This window comes from Sparus aurata, chromosome 7 (assembly GCF_900880675.1).
Source record: "Sparus aurata chromosome 7, fSpaAur1.1, whole genome shotgun sequence".
Classification (NCBI taxonomy): domain Eukaryota; kingdom Metazoa; phylum Chordata; class Actinopteri; order Spariformes; family Sparidae; genus Sparus; species Sparus aurata.
Window position 1 is genome coordinate 842,494 of NC_044193.1, and position 10,764 is coordinate 853,257.

At 46.6% G+C, this 10,764-nt stretch overlaps 1 protein-coding gene across 1 annotated transcript in view; it reads right to left on the reverse strand.

The window, feature by feature from the left end:
* Positions 1 to 4,975, reverse strand: part of plxna3 (plexin A3) — a 92,281-nt gene extending 87,306 nt beyond the window's left edge. The window contains 1 exon segment of the mRNA XM_030424228.1: positions 4,955 to 4,975. The gene's annotated coding sequence lies outside the window, so the exon portion shown is untranslated.
* Positions 4,976 to 10,764: the final 5,789 nt, after the last annotated feature.

Here is a 10,764-nt window from a genome sequence, read left to right on the forward strand (position 1 = left end):
TGTTGTTTAATATGTGATACAATATAAAATAAATGTTGAATTGTTGGAGTTTAAAGTGTTTAAACTTCAGACTAAAAGGATTTTCCTCTCTAAAAACTGAGCCGATGAATCCGTCACGCTGGTGAAACAATAACTGAGCTCTAATTTCATTCGACTGTTGTGTCACTTCCTGTAATTACATAAACACAGTGAGCCGAGCGCCGCTGTGTGCTTTAATACGTCCACTTTAATTTTACTGCGTCTCCCTCTGTAATTACAAACCGCTGTAAACTGTCTGCCTGTGCTATTACCAGCTACACGCTAACACGCTAACACCCCGTCCTGTCACTTCACTGTCCGTCTGTAAATCTGAGCTTCATCCTGCTGCTGCTCGCTCTCTCCGTCTGTCTGGAGGAAACCAAACTGCTGCTTCCATCAGAGGGAGGAAGAGGAGGACAGAAACAGGGTATGGTGGAGGAGGAGGGGTGCTGAGAGGTCAGTGTATAGTGACGTTCATGTTTAATGTATTAATTAAATGGTCATGATAATTACATGTAATACTGAGTTCAGGTCAGAGCAGCTGCAGCAGCTGTAAACAGCAACAGGAGAGAAAGTCCCCAGACTCCATTAGAAAATGTCTCAATTTAGCGAGTTGTTGAGTTCAGAGACACTTTATAAACTCTGTGAAACTCTGTCTCTGACTCATTCTGCATTATTTGGACCTTCTTGTAAATTCGGCAGTAATTTCTCTCCTTGTATTAACACACTGTGTCTGACAGACGTAGAGGAGGAGCTGCCTGTTCGTCACTGTTAGAGACTCCAGTCTGCAGAGAACACAGACGATTGTTCATTAAAGACAGATTTTACTTCACGTCACTCAGCTGATGGATTTTAAAATGCTTTGTTTGAGAGGATGCTGCGGCGGCTCTACTTCCTGCGTCGCTGCTCTGATGTTAAAACACCTGAGAAGACTTGTGTCACCTGTGTTCATTCAAACAACATGCCACACTTCCCTTAGCTTAGCATAAAGACTGGGGCCAGAGGGAACAGTTAGCCTAGCTCTGTCCAGAGCTAACAAACATCCATTGATGACACCTTCGTGACCCGACGAGGTTTCTGTTCTGGATTGTTTTATGGACTGGAGCACGTGAGCGTGTGGACGCCAGCCTGGAGTGATGTCATCAGACGGTGATTATCAGGATGTCGTTGATGTTAGCAACCGGCTCCATGGCAACAACCGAGACGTAACTGCTCCATTAGCCCTGAGTGTGTGTGTGTGTGTGTGTGTGTGTGTGTGTGAGGTCTCAGACCACACACGCTGTATTCTCCACCATCAGTCTATCAAACTGTTATTTCATTAGAGGGAAACACTGTTAATCACACGACTGCGATGGCCGAGGGTTTTGTGTTTAATGGATCAGCTGATGGAAACCAGACCCGCTGAACATCCCGACAGCGGTTACAGCGGCGGCCATGTTGGCTCTGAAGGGCAGACTGCAGTTAAACAAACATCTGCTGATGTTCGATACGTTTGGTCGAAGCTGCAGAAGTGATTACGGGTCGTTACTGTCAGCACTCTCACAGCCCGCCAGACCTTTCAGCCTCTTTTATCTCATTTCCTTATTATCACTTCCTGTCTGGTTCAGACTCTTTCGGTTATTCAATTCATGTTTCCGCCTGTTTTCAGTGTTAGCGGCCTTCAGCGTCCTGCAGACGACTTCTGACGGTCACCAGGTGATTCAGTCAACAGCACCTTCCAGACTGAACCCTGTTTCTGCACTTCTGATCTGATGATTATGATGAAAAATTGGAAAAGAAATTCAGACGTGTATTTTTTTTCCATAAGTGAACAAGAGGAAAAGAGCAGGTGGAAAGGTGGCAGGGTCCGCCACATATAAACAGAGTAGGCTGTGTCGTCCTTTATGGTCAGTTTGATTATCGAGTCGTGAAGATAACGACACTTTGATTAGTTTGATTTCAGTCAAACAGTTTTTCTTCGGGGCGGCTGTAGCTCAGTGGGTAGAGCTGAGGACTAGTGAGCGGAAGGTCGCTGGTTCGAATCCCTGGCTCCCCAGGGCGGGACTGAGTTACAAGCCGAAGCATCCTTGAGCAAGATGCTGAACCCCAACCCCAACACTGCTCCTGATGTGCAGTTGGCACCTTCGTGGCAGCCACTGCCATCAGTAAGGGCCCTGCGATGAGCTGGCGACTCATCCAGGGAGTACCCTGGCCTTCGCCCATAGAGTCACTGGATTTGGCCCCAGTACCCCCGCTCCACCTTGAAAAAAGGTGGTATAAAAGCGGTAACATCACCCGCAACCCGCATGGATAAAGCGGAAGAAAACGGAACGGAACGGAAGTTTTTCTTCGTGAATAATCGTCTGATGTTAAACTGAAAACCCAAAATCAGAAACATGAACAATTATTAATGAATCATTACTAATGATTGTTTTTTACTGTTTTTTCAGACACAAAGCAAAGCAGACCAACTGTGTGACTCAATAAAGTGATAAATAACTTCTGGGTCACAAAAATAAAAAATAAATATACATCAAAATCTAATTCTGCTTGTGACCGTTTTTCATTTCCTGTTTCTGTTCTGAGCATAAAATCAAAAGTATGTAAAACAAAGAATTATTTATTTTTTGTTTCACATTTATAATGTATATTCTCTTTAATCTTCTGATTTTGGATTCTCAGTTAATATCAGATGAATGAACGACGCTCCTGTAAAGATGCTGTTGTCAGTCCGGTTCTGTTCTGTCAGCACCGGATGTTTCGGACTCTAAACAAACAGCCGTAAACGTACGAGCAGCGACAGGAAGCTCGTTCATCAGACGTCCATGTGACCTCTGACCTCTATACGTCCCCGCTGACCGACCGGGCAACGCCAACACAGAGTTTCTTCCCGTGACCGACCGTCTCGCTGCATTTCTCTGCACCGAGGCCCGTGAAGCGCTCGCACACAGAACTCTGATTGGTGACGTGAGCCGAGGCGGCGCCGGCCTGAAGACGATGTGTGTGAGCAGCACGATCACATGAAGGCCTGATGGAGTCAGTGTGTGGGCCGAGTTAATGGGAGCGAGCGGAGGATTAACTCAAAGCTGATGACTGTTTAATACTTTAAATATTTTAATGGAGCTCGTCGTGTAAACGGGCGCCGTGTCACAGATACAGCAGAACCATCGTCAGAACCGACACCGGGGACTCCACTTTTTAGTGAAATGTTCCTTTAAGAAACACAGCAGACGACTTTTTGACTTAAAACTTAAAAACTTGACTTGAATAAGAAAAGTAGCTGCAGATGGACAAACACACACTGTTACACACTGACAGAGGTGATGAGTAACAGAGTACAAATACTTAGTTACTCTCCTTCAGTACATGTTTCCTGTCTGTGTGACTTCTCCTCTCTACATGTGAACTTTCTCCTCCTCACAGCTTCAGAACAGCCTCGTTACTTTAGTTTGATGCATCTGAGGTGAATTCTGGATTCTTGTTATTTCCCAGCATCAGCAGACTGATGTGGACCAATCAGAGCACATCACGCACGGCAGACGCAGCGAGACGAGACAAAGACGTAAAAGCCGTAAGAAGGCGTAAACAGACAGAGAGGGAGACTGGAATGTGGAGAAAAGGCGTGTTAGTGTCTCGTATCTGCAGAGAGTTTCTGATTTTCTCTCTTTGTTGCTGCTCGGGACGCTTTACCAACCCAACATGTGTCTATTTGACGTCCTGGGAATGAGACTCAACAATCAACTGTCTTTGTGGTGCGTTCAGGAACAGCTGGGACAAATCCTACTGATTCTACCTTTAACTTTAATAGTCTTTGAATTCTATTAATATGACGTGAGATTCAGTTAGCTTTGACCACAAATGTCCTTCAGAGGGAGACTTTTTACTCTGATACTCTGAGTACATGTCAGAGCCTGTAATCTATTACTTTACTGGAGGAAACAAGCTGAATCAACACTTCTACTTTTACCAGAGTCTGTTTTTGTACCTGAACGTCTCCTGGAGGACAGACTAACTTGAGGTCAGCAGGAGCTTCAGCCGTCTGTGATGGAGGAAATGAAAACAGCGCTGTGACCTTCAGTCGGTTCTCCACCTCTCAGAACTTCATGATTCAGTTCTGGACTCATGTTTATTTCATGCCTCGGCAGTGTGGAGCTGTGAAGAGGCTCCCGACAGGAACACTGTCCAGAGACGAGCCGGCTCACTTTCTCTCTCTGATTTACATTTCTATTCACTGAGTCATTTAAATAAAGTGGAAGCAGAAACACTGAGATCCACACGAGGAGCCCTGCAGAACGTTTCTTCACTGTTTCAGGTAAACGTTCATTTCTCCGTTTATATTAAAACATTCCAGCAGTTTACAGACGGGACGCTCTGATTGGCTCTCACCGAGACCAGAGTCTGACTCTAATGAATTAAATTAAGGAGAAGAGAGTTAATTGGTAATTTGGCCGGAGACTAAAACCAGAGACGTTCAGTCCAACATCAACAGGCTGAACACACACACACACACACACACACACACACACAACACAGACACACAAAACACACACACACACACACACACACACACGCACACACAACACAGACAACACACACACACAACACAGACACACAACACACACAACACAGACACACAACACAGACACACAACACACAGATACACAACACAGACACACAACACACAGAAAAGGAAAAAGCAGCAGTTAGCAGACGTTAGCAGCAGTTAGCAGCAGTTAGCAGCAGTTAGCAGCTGTTAGCAGCAGTTAGCGGCAGTTAGCAGCCGTTAGCAGCCGTTAGCAGCCGTTAGCAGCCGTTAGCAGCTGTTAGCAGCAGTTAGCAGCAGTTAGCAGCTGTTAGCAGCAGTTAGCAGCTGTTAGCAGCAGTTAGCAGCTGTTAGCAGCAGTTAGCTTCATCTTCCTGTTGGTTGAACAGTTTTTGTTTCTGTGGGTCGACTCACCAGAACAGAACTCGTCTCTGCTAACGGCGCGTTGGTTAAAACAATTGAACACAAAGACGTTCTTCAGACGCGTCGTGCAGTCGTTAGAGAAGACGACGAGATGTTTGAAGCAACAGAACCGGATGTTTCGATCATTTCTGGACCGCTCGAAGCAGAACAGGATCTCTGTCTCACCCTCAGTGGTTCACACAGACACTGATGTCACTGAAAGCACAGATATAAAAATCAACCATCACTTTGTCACTTCCTAAAGCATCATCGGCCTAAACGGTCCGGCAGTGTTCGGGCCGGACCGTTTAGCTCTCTGACCGGACTTCGGCTGGTGGACTTAGAGAAAACCATCCAGCACCAGGAGACCTCTGCTGCAGGTCAGAGTGATGTTTGGTAAGATGTTTGGCTGCTGTGACATCACTGCCAGGGGGCGGGGCTACAGCAGCAACATGCCTGCGAGCTCTGAGGGTTTAACGCTCCGTGTGACTGTAGACGTGAAGAACTTCTGGTCTGTGCTGATGTGGGAACAGACTCAACATGTGTGTGATTAATGAGCTGAAACGAGCAGAAACAGCGGTACGGTCCTTTAAACTTCACGCATTACAGGATTTTATCTCTCAGCTGAGACGACGCCGGCTCAGACGTCCACATCAGGCCCGTCCATCAGGTTCTGCTGAAGCTAAAACCCTTTTTTTGTTTAAAGTCCGGTCCGACTGTCGGCCTCATCAGCGGCTCATAAACGCTGTTTACCTGACGACAACGTTCACAGCAGCTATTTTAAAACGTGTGAAGTCCGTCCAGAGCAGAAACACTGAACTCTGCTGCTGCTGTCGTTAACAACCTGCAGGTTTCATTTCACACCCATGTTCTGCACACTCAGCACACACACACACACACACACACACACACACACACACACACACACACACACACACACACAGCTGTTCAGACAGAACGCAGAGTGGTGCCTCTGTCCCAGGAGAACGTCTTCAGTTCTTCTGTCACTTCCTCTAAAAGTCATTTTTCAGGATGAGGTTGAACTTTTAGAAGTTGTTTGATCCAACTAACTTCAGATCAGCTGCTCAGAATCATGTGGAGCAGACAGACAGGACTGTTCTCACATCAGCTGTTAAACAAATCATTATTCACTCATTAATAAATTACCTGTTTGGCCCGGAAATACAAAAAAACTACAATATCAAGTTCAACATGAAGTCTTTAAATGTTTTACTTTCTCCAGCCGGCTCAGTTTTATAAAAAACAACACTGAACATCAACCTGCGTCTGAGTGACCAGCTGTGATGTCACTTCCTGCTCTGTATGAAACAAACCTGTCCATCACTGAGACAAACAGACTCCATGTTTCTACTCAAAGACAGAAAGAAGTTCATGTAGAACATTTGCTGAATGAACAAGAAGGTCCAAATAATGCAGAATGAGTCAGAGACAGAGTTTCACAGAGTTTATAAAGTGTCTCCAACTCAACAACTCACTAAACTGACACATTTGTTAAGGGAGTCTGGTGCTGCTGTGATTCTCCGCGGTCCTGCGCTCACGTTCTGCCTCTCTGAACACGTTAGGATCGTTGAAGCTAAATACCCGTCAGGAGGAGATCCGGCTGCGTCTCCGTCAGACCGGGTCACACTCCACTTCATCTTTAATGGTTTAAAAGGCTCAAACAGAGACGCTTGTGTCCAACACAGTCTCACTGACGCCACGTACGCCATCTTTACACATCATTTACTACTAATCACAGGTACTTTGGGTTCCTGTGGAGCTCTGAACAGAACCAGAACACACCGCTGTGTTTCAGATCTGTCAACAGTTTACACTCATCTGAAAAGTGTTCTGGAGAACTGAGCACAACAAAAACTGTGTTATGGTCCTTTAAAGAGCCGCCATGTTGGACTCCACCCTGACACACACACACACACACACACACAGAGAAGGAAAAACACACAAAACACATCTGTACATTTCTATATAACCACACACACACACACACACACACACACACACGGATGTATTTGACCCTGACCTCTCTTGAGGGCCAGACACACACACACACACACACACACACACACACACACAGCTGGCGGAGGTCAGGAGGGAGGAAGTGAAGAGTGTCAGCGGATTGTTTCCTGCCTGCTCCTCAGCTCATCCTGAGTGTGAGTGTGTGTGTGTGTGTGTGTGTGTGTGCGTGTGCGTGTGCGTGTGCGTGTGTGTGTGCGTGTGAAGTTGACCGGGTCGAGTGTTTCGGTGAATATTCAGAATGTTTCAGAGCTCTTGGTTCTGATCCGACCACTGGTTGTTTACCGTGTTGAATGCTGCTGTGTGTGTTTGTTAGCTCGTTAGCAGCTGTTAGCTCGTTAGCAGCTGTTAGCTCGCTAGCAGCCGTTAGCTTCTCCGCTCCGTTAACGTCGTCGTGAATCGCTTTTACAAGAATCAGTTTTTTTAAGCCACGCCTCCTCTGGTCAGCTCGCTGTCCGTCTCTGTGGACTTCATCAGTTCTCTCTTTCAGAAAGTCTGTCTAGCTCTAACGTGGACGCGTGGCAAAGAATCAGTGCTAACAAAGTGGATCTGCTGGTTCTGATACTGACACAGTGGACGTGTCCACACCAGCCCGGGTGATTCTGCAACCGTGAAGTTCTGTTCCCGGTTTTACTGTTCTGTCCACATGCAACCTGCTTTTAGAACTCTGAAACGTGGTCGTTAGAAACCAGAGTCCAGGGTGAGGTTTTCAGCTGACTCGGGTTTCAGCGGCTGCGTGTGGATACGACAACCGCCATTATTATTTCCATTGTTTACATCAGAGCTGAGCGCGTGCCTTTGTAAATCCTCTTGTTAGCGAGTCGCCATTGTTGTTTGTGTTTTGGTATTTGCCACGCTTCCCCTTTCTAGTTTTAAACTATTTTGATTGGTTAAAACAGCCTTCCTGTTTTACCTTCCATCGCCACCTGTTGCTGTGGCACATGTATTACATGATTTTGCATCACTTGGTGGCGGATTTTACGGTTGCGTGTGTACAGAGTTATTCTCTGTTATTTTTATTACACCACTCGTGTGGACGCAGAATTTTATTTAACAAAACCTTGGTTGCAAAATAACCTGGTCTGGTGTGGACAGGACCTGAGAGGCCGGGTCAACACACTGCAGTACAACTGGACCAGCAGCCAAACAGCTCCAACTCCAGATCTGCATTCAGAGGAACTAGGGCTGCACAAAAAATCATTAAAAAATCGCGATCTCGATTCACACATACACGTGATCTTATTTCTACACACAGCGATTCTGAAGCATTTTATATCTCGAGCTGAATCACAAACAAATGCTCCTATTTTCCTCACGGATTTTTTGAAGCGCCCCCAAACGCAGCACTGTCGCTGCCTCCTCCCTCAACATGTGGTAAAGCGTCTTTACAACACGTGATTCAGTGGCGGAAGCCCGCCTGCAGTTAGTGTTTGGAAGGAGTGAGTGAGAAGCCGTTTTTAGACAAGGCAGCAAGCCGCCAATCTGCCCGTCCTTTGGGCGGCTAGGTCCGCAGTTTTAGACAGAGGGCGGCAAATTGGGGGTCGGTTTTGGTCCGCTGATTTGCCGCCTCAGAGGGTACACTTATTTCCACCTCGCCTGCTAGATGAGCAACTGGACAGCTGCTGAGATCAGGAGATGCTAGCATCTCCTCGGTCTCTAGCTGTTTGGTTGCGTTAGCTTGTTGTTGTAGCAACAAGCTAGGAACGGTCGCTACTTTCAAATTAAAAGCCCCCCGCTAAGAACCCAGTTCTAAACTCCAATGGGGTGCAATGTAAAGCTCTTATTTTGAAGACAAATTCGTCGTCACTGTTCACAGCCCAACTTCGAGCTTCACGTCACGTCACATGTTTACGCCGACCTCAGAGGCGGCTTTTGGAAAAGGAGGAATATTACGCCTCTGTTTTAGAAAGCCGACCACAGCAGCTATCACATATCAGCTAGCCAAAGATACAGCCCCAATAAACACTGTACAACATGAGGGATTAAAGGATGCCCTAATTTTTTTTTTTTACTTTTGTAAAAATCATTTCTCATCCAATGATAGAACTTGAAGAAAACAAAAAACACATTGCTTTGGCAGAGGCATGGTAGTATGTCTCTGCCAAAGCAACGTTTTATTTCATCAGTGCAATAAACATTTTGTGAAAAAATCGTGCCAGAGAATCGTGATCTCAATTCTAAGCAAAAAAATCGTGATTCACATTTTTTCCAGAATCGTGCAGCCCTAACAGACAGACAGACAGACAGACAGGCAGACAGACAGGCAGGCAGACAGACAGACAGGCAGGCAGACAGGCAGACAGACAGACAGACAGACAGGCAGGCAGACAGACAGGCAGACAGACAGACAGGCAGGCAGGCAGACAGACAGGCAGACAGACAGACAGACAGGCAGACAGACAGACAGGCAGACAGTCAGGAGGCTCAGAGGTGAACCTCTGCTGGCTGAAAATATCATATCAGTCTCTGTCTGCTGACTCAGCGTTTCCTCGGAGCTGACTATTACTGACTCAGCGCGCGCTCGCGTGTGTGTGTGTGTTTATTTTTGAGTCTAATTGAATAATCATAAACAATGACGTGTGTGTGTGTGTTGGCAACTCCTTAGATTTGATTCACACACACACACACAGCTGCAGGTAACACGCTGACCTGATTTCCACTGAATTATAATGAAGCACGTACGCACACGCGCACACACACACACACACACACACACACACACAAGGTCAAACACATGCATACACATGATCAATATCCCATAATAAGCAGCAGTGATGGATTTCCAATAGCAGGATTAAACTGGAGCTCTGAAGACGAGACGCAGAGGAAAGCCCGTTTCACTCTCACACACACACACACACACACACACACACACACACACACACACACACACAGTGTTGGCTTGTATGCTGCAGGGTTGAAGGTTCAATTTCCTTTGGAGCTGAACTGGAGACCAGTCTGATACTGGTGACCACAGACAGGCCCCACTCACACACACACACACACACACACACACACACACACTCACACACACACACACACACACACACACACACACAGGCACGTATGGAAAAAGTGATGTGTGATAATCTGCAGGCAGGAAAGTGAAGCTCAGCCTGGAAACGAAGCCGACGTCACTCTGATCCACTGAACTACCACACTGATGTTCACTGTAGCTGCCGAGCTAACAGCATTAGCATCAGGTAGTTCTGTTTAGCTAACAGCGTTAGCATCAGGTAGTTCTGCTGAGCTAACAGCGTTAGCATCAGGTAGTTCTGCTGAGCTAACAGCGTTAGCATCAGGTAGTTCTGCTGAGCTAACAGCGTTAGCATCAGGTAGTTCTGCCGAGCTAACAGCGTTAGCATCAGGTAGTTCTGCCGAGCTAACAGCGTTAGCATCAGGTAGTTCTGCTTAGCTAACAGCGTTAGCATCAGGTAGTTCTGCTTAGCTAACAGCGTTAGCATCAGGTAGTTCTGCTGAGCTAACAGCGTTAGCATCAGGGAGTTCTGCTGAGCTAACAGCGTTAGCATCAGGTAGTTCTGCCGAGCTAACAGCGTTAGCATCAGGTAGTTCTGCTGAGCTAACAGCGTTAGCCTGAAGCTCGACTGCACACAGAGGGTGACCTGTCGGAGCTCCTGCAGACTGATCACAGGCCGCAGGTGTAAATCTGGTCTGAGGTCAGTTAGTGATGTTCTCTCCTGCAGACTGATCACATGTCACAGCTGTAGATCTGGTCTGAGATCAGTTAGTGATGTGTTCTCTGCTGCAGACTGAGATCACAGCGACGA